Raw genomic sequence first — 12,622 nt, 5'->3', positions numbered from 1 at the left:
ACTCGCCCCGCCCGCGGGAACAACGGCCCGCCCAACCGTCGCTCCCGCGAGACTGGCGAGGCCACGCCCATCAACGGCAGCGGCCCGCCTCCTGCGGTCAGGCGCGGGCAGCTTGTATCTTCTGGCTGCCACCAAGGTGCCCCCCACCTTGTGCCCTGGCCCTGGCCCTGGCCCCTCGGCGTTTTTGTGTGAAGCCTCTTTGTGTCTGATCCGTCGCTTCCGGTCTGTCCTGCAGCGTTATCAGTCTTGTCGCCCCCGTCCTCCGCGCCCTCAGACTCCGCAAACCCCGCCCGATTCTTTTCAATTAAAGTTGACTAGTGTTTGTTCTGAGCCTACGGTTTGGGGCCAGGCCCTGTGTGAGGCCTTTACGAGGAAAATGTGAGTCTTCTGACAAAGGAAGATGAAGATCTCGATCTGTGACATAACTAGAGTTAATACAATACAGAAATGTTTGGTGCAGACCTCTGCGTGAGAAGAGATCGAAGAGGGGAGGACGAGCTGTTGCTTGGTGAATTGAGATTGAAAAGGCGCCTCAAGATAATTATGCCAAGGGAAAAGGGAGTAATGTTAGTGTTGGAGGAGTGAGGAAAGAATGTAAACTGCGCTGGGGAGGACTTTGGAGGAAGCTGACTAGACTATTGGAGAAGGATCTTAAGTAGTAATATTAAAGAGATAATTCTAGAGATGGTCGTAAGCGCCAGAATGGGTAACTTGGAATTCATTGTCATCCATGCGCAATCTTTTAGGATCGTTAGTCTAGTCTTTGTTTGCAACGTACGCTAAAGGGAGAATCTGGGGATGTAACTGGTTCAAGAGCTCTTAAATATGAGATGGGCTGAGACTGGGGTGCTGGCAGTTTGCTGCTGGAATAGATAAAATGAAAGGGATAAATTAGATATTAACAAATCCCACTGATAGTTGATTGGATTCAGGGGACGGAAGGGAAAGGAAAAATTCTCCAAACTATAAGAAGATCCATTCATTTAAATTACAAAACTAGTCATGACCTCTCCTTCTTGCTCTTAAATAGTCCGGATTCCTTAATTACTAGAGAATCACTAGAATGGATCCTTTACAGAAATTCCTTAACATGGTTTTATAAGACCCTTTATGCTGGAATGGATTCTATAGTGTATTCTATTTCTCTCCATTTCCCCACAACTTGGTGCTTCGACATTTCTGCTGTGGAATCCTTCAAACCATGCTTTCTCTTCCTTGCTCTCACCCTTGGAACACATTTTCCCTGTCCCTAATTGGCCATCACTTTCTCCATTAAGTCTTCTCTAATATCTTTGCACTAGTTTGGATCCCCACTTCTCTTTCCTAATCAATCATACTATAGTGCCCAGTACACATAGCACAGTTCCTGTATATGCTCAATATTTGGGTGAGGTATATATGCTAGAGATTGAACCCAAGGTCTCATGCATGCTAGGTAAACCCTCTACCACTGAGCTACATACTTCCCCAACCCATAATAATATTTAAATATTTGTTGAATTAATGAACAACACCAAGATTTTGACTCTGAAAAAATTCGATGGAGCCATTAACAGGAAATGGTGCAGTTTTGGAATGAATGTGTTTGGGAGAAAAGAGGGCGTTCAGTATAGGGTAACATATACAAATATTGAAAATATTAGATTGGAGTTAGGCCATGAGAGTAGGTTTTTGTATTGTTTTGTTCGTTTTATTTTTTGTTTTGTCACTTTCCCAGCCCTTTTTGTTTTTTAAGACAGGGTCTCACTAAGTTGCTTAGGACCTGGCTAAGATGCTGAGGCTGTCCTCAACCTTGGAACCCTCCTGCCTCAGCCTCCCAAATTACTGGGATTGGAGAGAGAAGATGTTAATGAGGTTTGCAGGTTGTCATGAATGCGGATGAAATCTCTGATCAAGGCAATGTAAAGGGAGCATGAAATTTCTCTGCTGCTGCCACTTTTTCTTTTTTGGTTTTTGATTTTTTCTAAGAATGGATTGTGGCATTGTGAAAAGAGGGTGAGTTTTGCCATGGATTACCTATAAGGCCTCTTTAACAAATTACTTATTTCCTCTCAGGCTGAGTTCCTCATCTGAAGAACAGACATTTAATTATTTAAAATTGTTTCAAAGATAAGAAGAGCTTAATGTAAAGTGCCCAGTTCTCCCTAAATGTTGTATAGTTAAGAAAAGACTACTATTTATTAAGTAGTCATGTACACATGCTAAATATGGAGTGGAAATCATATCAGATTATTCTCACAAAAAATTAGGAGATGGCCTGAAACAAAATGGAAGAAAAACAAGAAAAAAAAAAAGTGGAAAAGAAAATAATAATGAAAAGAAAAACCAAGACACTGGAAAGGGTAGGTAGTGGTTTCAGAGCAGAACTAAATATATACTAAGGGGGCTTATGGAAAGTGGGGGGAAAGACAAAAAGAATCAGATGAATATTCTCCCCCTACCCCCAACTCCATGTCCTCCTAAATCACTGCAGTATACTTGGAAAGACTCAAAAGATTTCTTGCTTTGAATGGGGTGTGGGGAAAGGGGCACAAAAATGAGACTTTACACTCACATATTGATAGTCCTTTGAAGTATGAGCTGCAAAAATCTGGCTAATCAAACATGTACTTAAGGGGCTGATCTGAATGAAAAAAGTGTCTCTACAATATATACCAAATTGATTCAACAGCAAAGAATGAAGACATGGGTTTGGTTTGTTGTAGATAGAAAATCCCAATTTTAAGACGTAGGCAATTCCTGTGCAATATCTGAGTATATCACTTTTGCTTTATTAAAATCGCTAGATTGTTTAGATTTTTCTTGTAGCCATTTCTCTCAGATTGATCATTCTATCAGATAACTGACATACCAGTAATTTTTTTTTTAATATTTTGTTTTTAGTTGTAGGTGGACACAGTACCCTCATTTTATTTTTATGTGGTGCTGAGGATTGAACCCAGGGCCTCAAGCATGCTAGGCAAGCACTGTACCACTGAGCCACAACCCCAGTCCCCATACCAGTAATTTTAAAAAAACTTTTTTGTCTGCTTCCATTTGCCTCTCATGAGCAAAAGGAGAAAAGATGCTTTGAGGCAGTGTTTTTCAAACATAATCGTAAAAGATTGGGAATTTAGCTCAGAGGTAGAGCACTTGCCTGACACGTGAGGACCTGAGTTTTGTGGTGGGTGAAACCCGGGGCCCAGGGTTACACCATGTGCATCTAAAGATGGCGACTGGCAGAGAGCAAATGGTGTCCTGATTATGCCTGGAGAGAGGCAGGAAGTGTTTAGAATTGGCTGTATGATAATCAGTTCAGCCACCTAGCGCGTGGACAGATATACTTTACATGTATGCTTGTGCTTGACCTTTAACAGGATTGGATGGACATATCTGGTTACAATTGCTTATGCATGAGACTGCTTATATATTGAGGGTGTGTTATCTGAATAAAGGGGAATCTGCTTCATGAACTTCGGAAGAGTACATGTCTTTTTGTCCCTCTGGTCGGGCTGAAAGAGCAAGAAGTGGCGTGAGCCGCTTGGAGCAACCCAGGCTAGAAGCGGTGGTTTTCTGTAGAGTTTCATCCCTAACACAGGGGAAAAAAAAAGGCAGAAAAGGAATTATGAGTCCCTGTAATGTACACTTTCATATCCCTGGGAATTCAAGGGACCCCAATATAGGCAATAGTGCCTTAAAAGCAAAATGTTCTAACTTTCAAGTATAAAGTGACACCAATTCAATTGTAAATGTAAACTCAGGATCACTCAAAAAGTGTTAGTTCACATTATCTAAAATATGCTAATGCATATATTTTATATATTTTTATTTTATTTGTGTTATAAAAATTAAAACATCAACCAGACATGGTGGTGCATGCCTGTAATACCAGAAGCTCAGAAGGCTGAGGCAAGAGTAACTCAAATTCAAGGCTAGCCTCAACAACTTAGCAAGACCCTGTCTTAACATTGAAAAATCAAAGAAAAAGGGCTTGGGATGTAGCTTAGTGGTAAAGGCCTCCTGGGTTCAACCCCCAGTACCACAGATACATACAATAGTTAAAACAAAAGTTTTTAAATTGTCCTAGAAAATTCAAGTTGTCTTGGAAATACAAGACCCTCAGTGGGCAACAGACCAGATTGAGCAACATGCCCTGCATATGAAAGATGTTAACTGAGACAGTGGGAAAAGGGTGAGAAGGTGGGATGGTGGTCCTCCCAAGTTCCCCAACCTAACTCCAGGCTTTTCTTTCTTTCCCCCCCCCCCCCCCACATAAGAAGGTTTATTAAGCAAACAGAGTGTCTCCCTGCAAGGTAAGAGAGAAAATGAGAGGAAAAGAGAGGAAAACAGAAAGGGCACATGTGAGAAAGAGTGTCCGGGCTTTTCTTGGTGTTCCTACTTTTCCTTTTTTTTTTTTTTTTTTTTTATGGTAGTACCCAGGTTTGAACCTAGAGTGTTGCACTTGATCTGTGACTGAAGTACATCTGCAGCTATCCTGTTATTGACCCTTCCTTCACATAACTTTCATAGCTGATACTACACCATTCATAAAATATTACCTTTGGAAGTTCAGCAGTTTGGTTTGGTTTGGTTTGGTTTGGTTTGGTTTGGTTTAGTTGCTGATGGTGCTGGGGGTCAAGCCCCTGCACGCTAAGCACATGCTCTACCACTGAGCTACAGTACCTCTAGACCTCACGAGTTTTGGTTTGTTGGTTCAATAACTTTTCCTCAAGGAAATAGTAGTGTTGATGCTATATCCCTTCCTGGTGTGATTAAACATGAAAAATTGATCTGGGGAGGGGAAAAAAAAATCCAGGGAGGATTTAGAGCTCAGAAATGAGCTGGGCGCAGTGGTGCATGCCTGTCATCCCAGCAGCTCGGAGGCTGAGACAGCCTCAAAGCCAGCATCAGCAAAAACGAGGCGCTAAGCGACTCAGTGAGACCCTGTACCTAAATAAAATAAGAAATAGTGCTGGGTATGTGACTCAGTGGTTGAGTGCCCCTGAGTTCAATCCCCAGTACCCACCCCCCCAAAAAAAATATTCCAAAGTTATCAGAACAGAGGGAGGACTGAGTTTATTTTTGAGGTTTGGGGCTAATCTATCTTCCACTTTGTATTTATAAATTTTAAAAGGGTGGTGTATTGCATGTATTTTACATTTTCTGTATTATTTCTATAACATCTTTGAAAACCCTTTGAGAGGGAGAAAGACTGCCGCTCCCAGTGGTAGCCTCCTGTCCTGAGAGATAACAAAGAACTCAGCCAGGAGCATGCCTTTGATATACAATTCAACCAATCTGAAACCAGACTGTCTTTATCTGGCCTTTACACCCCGGGAGTCAATATTCTTCTTCCCTAATCATTCCAGGCAATTAGGGACCACCCTATAAAATCTTTGCCTTGCCTTGCCTTTCCCTTGGAACTGCAATGAAAACTCTGCCTATGCTTTCTCCTTGCTACTGTCCTCCCACACAACCAAAATGTGGCATTTTCCCTGTAAGCCTGCATGGCATGTAGCACCTCCTCTCTAGTGCCTGTAAGTATAGAAGACTCTTTTCTTGTGCCTCAGTTGTGTCTCCTCTTGTGTGACACCTGACTGACAGTCACCTAAAAAAACACAGAACAGGTATCCCAAAGTTGAGACTTTTTTAAAAATTTATTTTAGTTGTTGATGGACCTTTATTTCATTCATTTATTTGTATGCCATGCTAAGAATTGAACCTAGTGCCTCACACATGGTAGGCAAGCCTTCTACCACTGAGTCACAACCCCAATCCCCAAAATTGAGATTTTGAAGTCAGAGAAATATTATATTTTACAATTGCATTGTCATATTTCTAGAAGGTGAGACATTAATCTTGAAACAGTCTGTTTACTCGGGAATCACTTGAACAGACTCTGTAAAATATATGAAGGAGATATCTTTATCCTAAAGAAAACCATGGAAGGATCATTTACCCACATTCACAGTAGCTGGAGTTTTATCTATTTTAGTAACATGAATTGTATCCATAGCAGGATTGTGTCCTTGCAGGGAGAGATCACTTTTTTTCCGAAAAAAGAACATAGATTGAATTTTTTAAAAAATCCTTGTTTGTTCTTATGTGTCCTATGTATTTTTTAACCAAGTGTTGTACACAGGAGATCACAAAATGGAACAACCCTGAGGATAGTGCCAACCTAAACCCCACACTTCATGCAAGAAGACAGACTGACTTGGACCACTGGTCTCTTACAGGTAGCATGATTATCCAAACACTGGAAAGTATGGGCAATTCCTGGGATTGCATTAACTAGGCCAAGGTAGAGGTGAGTGTTTCCCCTAAGGAAAAGGATAGTCTCTTCCTCAAACACTTCAACACTTTAGAGTGGAAATAAGCAAGTTGTGGACTCAAAAAAAAAAAAAAAAAAAAAATCTTTCAGGTGCTTGTCTGTCACTGGCATTAGGCTTCCAAGGTGTACCACAATCTGGAGGCTCCTGGTGGGGAAAGCAGGCAGAGTGAGCCAGCTCTGTGTTATCAGGAATCTGAAGAATAGCCACTTCTAGTGGCAAACGTGGATATTCTTTGCTTTTTGTATTTGACCTCTATGTGTCTCCCTCCTCCCATCCCATACTAGGTAGGGATTGAACTCACGCGTGCTCCTACCACTGAGCTATCCCAGCTCTTTTTGTTTTTCATTTTGAAACAGGGTCTCACTAAATTGCCCGGACTGGCCTCAAATTTGCCATACTCCTATTGCAGTCTCCCAAGCTGCTGACACTACAGGACTGTGTCACCTGGTACCTCTCTGTCTTGTTAAATGGAACAGCCTGCACTCAGCTGAATTTTGGGGAAAAGTGAGAAGATGGGGGCTCAATGATAGTATGTGCAAAGCCCTGGGTTCAGTCCCAACCACCAGAAAATTTTAAAGTGAGATCTATGTCCACTGGAGTAAAGCCACATGGAGAATGTGGAAGAGGTGGTAGTGAAGCCCAGGAGCATCAGTGGTCTGGAGCAGGGACAGTTGGCAAAAGTGAGAGTAATTTCCAGGGAGGACCTGTGGTCCACTTAACCATTCCCTAGGAATTCCTTATAATCTCTGAGTAAGAGCATTCCTTTGCCATATAGGCCATTAAGAACTGAGGGCACATAGGGTGAGTCTGACAGATTGGCCCAAACGTACCCTAGTGTGTTACCTAGAAAAGTTCTGCTGCTTTTTATGGTCATCACTAGGGCAAAAGGTCTTAAAACTGAGGCTCACAGTAAAAAATTTAAAAAAAAAAAAAAAAAAAAAAAAAAAAAGACCTCAGAAGCCAATGACTTGACTCTATGATCTGCTAGAGACTAAATAACAGCACTAGAAAAACTGCCGGCTGGAATTCTGCTACCTGGTCTGCCAAAATAGTTTCCTTTCCACTGCTGTAGTTGTCCATCTGTCTCCTGGATTCTGTCAGTGATGGCAGGCTGGCCTGCCACTCCCCATGTTTTTTAACCTTACTAGTCATAACTTAAAGTTATGTTATACAACATGCAGCTACACTTTTTAAAAAATTCAACCTTGAAAGTTTCTTTCTTTTAATGAGTGAAATTAATGTCTTAATATTTATTTATTTGTTTGTTTATTTTTGCTGGTACCCAAGAGTGTTCCACCTCTGAGTTACATTCCCAGTTCTTTTTATTTATTTTTTTTTAATTTTATTTTATTTATTTATTTATTTTTTTTGGGGGTGCTGGGGATCAAACTCAGGGCCTTGTGCTTACAAGGCAAGCACTCTACCAACTGAGCTATCTCCCCAGCCCCCTTTTTATTTTTTTCTTTTCTTTTTTTTTTTTTTTTTTTTTTTTTTTTTTTTTTTTTTTTTTTTTTTTTTTTTTTTTTTTAATTTTGAGACAGGGTCTTGGTAAATGGTTGAGAGTTTCGTAAAGTTGCTGAGGCTGGCCTTGAGCTTGCAATCTTCCTGCCTGTCTTCCAAGTCACTGGAATTATGGGATTATAGTGGCACCCTGTATCAGACCCTTTATATTTTTTTATTTTTGAGACAGAGCCTCACTAAGTTACCTAGGCTGGCCTCAAACTTGCAATTCTTCTGCATCAGTCTTCCAAGAAACTGGGATTACAAGTATGTGCTTCTGTGCCCAGCTACCCCTCACAATTTTAATGTTCACATTTACTACAAGTATATTATAAAATCTGGAGTTATTCAGTGTTTCTATCCTCATCTTAAAAAGATCTCAGCAACCCCCATCACCGCAAAAAACAAACAAACAAACAAAAAAAACTCAGCAAGCTTTAACTACCTCTAATCTTATTTTTTTTAATGTATTTCTTAGTTGTGGGTAGACACAATACCTTTATTTTATTTTTATGTGGTGCTGAAGATCAAACCCAGGGCCTCACAAATGCTAAATGAGCACACTACCACTGAGCCAGAACCCCAGCCCTTTCTAATCTTATTATGATTATTTATAGATGTAGTTTCAACTTGTTTTTTTTTTTTCTTTCAAAAAAAATTATCGTGGTAAAATACAAATAACATAAAATTTACCATTTTAACCATTTTTAAGTGAATGGTTTAGTGACATGAAGTATATTCCAATTGTAGTGCAATCATCTCTGCCATCTATCTTCAGACATCTTCAGAACTTTTTCATCATCCCAATCTGGAATTCTGTACCCATTAAACAATAACTCTTAACCAGCCACAGTGGCACATGCCTGTAATCCCAGCAACTTGGGAGGCTGAGGCAGGTGGATCTTGAGTTCAAACCCAGCCTCAGCAAATTAGCGAGATTCTGTCTCTAATAAAATATTTTAAAAGGGCTGGAGATGTGGCTTGGTGGTTAAGTGACCCTGGGTTCAATCCCTGGTACCAAGAAATAACAATAAAAAAATAAAATAAATTAAAAATAAAAAAATAAAATAAAATTTTTTTGAGAGCTGGAGATGTAGTAGTAGTAAGGCAACCCTGGGTTCAATTCCTAGTTCAAAAAACAGTAACTCTTCATTTCTCTCCCCTGCACACAAGTAACCACCACTATTTTTCCTTCCTTCCTCTTTTTCCTCTTCTTTCCTCCCTCCTTCCTTCCTTCCTTCCTTCGTTCCTTCGTTCCTTCCTTCGTTCCTTCCTTCTTTCCTTCCTTCCTTCCTTCCTTCCTTCCTTCCTTCCTTTCTCTCTCTCTCTCTCTCTCTCTCTCTTTCTCTCTCTCTCTCTCTCTGTCTCTCTCTCTGTCTATTTCTTTCTCGTTTTCTGTGCTGGGGATCAAATTCAGGACTCTGTGCATGCTAGGCAAATGCTCTACCACTGAATAATCACATCCCCAGCTCACCATGATACTTTTTATGAATTTTACTATTCTAGGTACCTTATATAAATGAAATCATACAATATTTATATCCTTTTGTATCTGGTTAATTTCACTTAGCATATATCTTCAAAGTTCATCCATATTATAGCATGTGTAAAAATTTCATTCCTGCCGGGTTCAGTGCCGCATGCCTGTCATCCCAGCTGCTAGGGAGGCTGAGGCAGGAGGATCACTTATTCAAAGCCAGCCTCAGCAATAGCGAGGCTCTAAGCAACTCAGTGAGACCCTATCTCTAAATAAATACAAAATAGGGCTGGGAATGTGGCTCAGTGGTTGAGTGCCCCTGGGTTCAATCCCTGGTACCAGAAAAAAAAAAAAAAAAAAAAAAAAAAGAGAGAACTTCATTCCTTTTTAAGATAAGACTGGGGATGTGGCTCAGTGGTTAAATGCCCCTGGATTCAATTCCCGGTACCCGAGTAAAAAAAAAAAAAGACTGAATAATATTACAGTACACACACGCACACAGTCCCACAAATATACACATATGCATACACATTTTTTATCCATTTTTGTTTTTATTAGTGTGTTACACAGTTTATACATAACAGTGGGCTTCATTTTGACATAATCATAAATGTGTATGGCGTAGTGTTTTCATTCTCAATCCCCTTATCCCTCCTCCTGACCCCTTCCTCTCTTCTACTGATCTTCCTTCTATTATTTAGTGTTTTTTTTTAATTGGTGCATTATAGTTATACATGAAAGAGAGAGTCATTGTGATGTATTCATACATGCATATAGCATAAGTTGGTCACTTTCATTCCTTAGCTGTTCCCCTTACCTACCCCTTATTTATACATTTTATATATGCCACATTTTGTTTATCCATTAATTTTTAATTTTTTTTTGGTTGTAGATGGATGCAACACCTTTATTTATTTATTTTTATGCAGTGCTAAGGATCGAACCCAGTGCCTCACACATGCCAGGCAAGAACTCTATCACTGAGCCACAACCCCAACCCTATCCATTAATTTTTTGGTGGTCATTTGGGTTATTTCTATGTTTTGACTATTGTAAATAATGCTGCTGTGAACAATGGTATACAAATACCTGCTTGAATCCCTGCTTTTCATTGTTTTAGGTACATATCCAGAGTGGAATTATTTAGATCATACCATGGCCATGTTACTTCACCAACTCCTCTTGAGGAAGTCTACTTATTTTTAACAAGCAAAAAATAGTTCTTCCTTTTCAATCAGTATCTTTTTATTAATCTCTATAGTTATTTCTTTGGGCTTACATCATCTTCCCTTCCTAATAAGAGTTCTTCCTCCCCTCTAGGCGCTTTAAGATCTCAATCTCTCTCTCTCTCTCTCTCTTTTTCTTTGTTGTGCTGGGTGCTGAAAGATTTTTCTCTTAATCTCTTATTGTTTTCAGCAATTGTATTATCATGTGCCTCAATGTGATTTCCTTATTGTTTCTTCTGTTTGAGGTTCATTGAGATTCCTGAAACTGTGGGTTTCTCAGATTTGAATTTTTTAATTTTTATTTTATGTGTATATGTTGTGAGTTGAACCTGGGACCTTGTGCATGTTAAGCATATACTCTAACACTCAGCTACACCCTCAACCCTCAAATTTGAAAGTTTTTGACTACTATTTCTTCAAATGTATTTATGACCTTCCCATCACTATTTCTGAGGCTGTAATCACATGTATGTTAGAAAGCTTTATTTTGTCCCATGTTTTGTTGATACTCCATTGATTTTTTTTTCCTCCATGAGTTTCATTTTGGATAGTTTTTATTGTAATGTCTTCAAGTTCACTAATTTTTCACTCTTTGGTATCAAATCTGCTGTTAATCCCATTCAGTGTATTTTCTTTCATTTTGTGTGTGTGTGTGTGCGTGTATATATGTGTGTGTGTGTGTGTGTGTGTGTGTGTGTGTGTGCGCGCGCGCGCAGTGGAGATGGGATCCAGCGCCTCACAAATATTAAGCATGTTCTGTACCATTGAGCTACACCCCCAAGCCTTTTCATTTTTAATATTTTTTTAATCTCTAAAAGTTCAACTTGTGTCTTTTTGTATCTTCTTTTTCTCTTGTTATCATGCTCATGCTTTCCTCTGTATATATAAGTATGTAATAGCCATTTTTGAATCCCTTAGTTGTTTCTGGAATTTTTTAAAAATTTTTTAAAATTGTAGGTAGACACTGTAACTTCATTTTATTTATTTATTTTTATGTGGTGCTGAGGATGAAGCCAGTGCCTCACACATGCTAGGCAAGTGCTCTACCACTGAGCTACAACTGCAGCCCAAGAATATTATTTTTTAAATTTTCTCATTTGGTTAAGTTCTGGATTCCTTTTTTTCTCCTTGTTATGTATCATATCTTCCTGTTCTTTGCCTGCCTAGTAATTTTTTATTGAATAACAGACATTGTGAATTTTGCCTCTTTGTGTGCTAAATTTTTTGGTATTTATTTAAATATTGGACTTTTTTTTTCTCCCCAGAAGCCTGGATATGTTATTTAGAAACAGTTCAGTCCCTTTAGGTTTAGTTTTAAGTTTCATTAGGGTTTGTTATGGTTGATCCAGACTTTAAAACAAATTTGTCTCTTCTACATGGGCAATATCCTTCTGAGGATTCCATCTGATGCCCTCTGCATTAGGAGGCCTCTGCTTTCTGGCCCGTGGGAACACAAATTATTCCCTAACCTTCTGCCTTCTAGAAGTGTAAGAAAACCCCACAAAAACCACGCCAGACACGGGAACTCACATAAGGGAATTTAAGCAAACAGAGTGTCTCCCTAGGGTAAGAGAGAAAATAAAAGAAAAAGAGAAAGAGCACTGTGCTAGAGAGAGTGGAAAAGTGAGGAGGAGAAAGAGTGAGTAGGAGAGAGAAAAGCAAGAGAAAAGATGGTGGTGAAGCTATCTTTAAGAAGCCCCTGGGGCTAACAGGGGACCAATAACAGAGAAGGATACTTGCAAGCTGACTGACGAACCAATAGCTAGCTAGGACGTTCACAGACTGACAGTAGTTGGGAGGCGGGGAAATGGCTGCAACCAGAAGGGTGGGGAGAGTAGCTTTGTACCTTACAAGAAGAGTACTCCACCTGCTCATTTTTGTCCCAGCTGTTGTAGTTTTCTCAAATATGTTTAGCTCAGTAGTCAGACAAAATCTTGACAAAATCTACAGATCTCCATAGTTCTTTCTCTGTGTAGCTCCATCCATTTTGGTACTCTCCCCTGAAAATTTTAGCCACCTTGTCCTTCCTGAACTAAAGACTTGGTCTTCTCAACACAGTGAGATTGTCAGGCTCTGTTAGGGTTGTTAGGGTCCCCTCTCTCAAC

The sequence above is a fragment of the Sciurus vulgaris genome (genome assembly GCF_902686455.1).
Source record: "Sciurus vulgaris genome assembly, chromosome: 14".
Lineage (NCBI taxonomy): Eukaryota > Metazoa > Chordata > Mammalia > Rodentia > Sciuridae > Sciurus > Sciurus vulgaris.
This window is presented reverse-complemented; position numbering follows the sequence as displayed.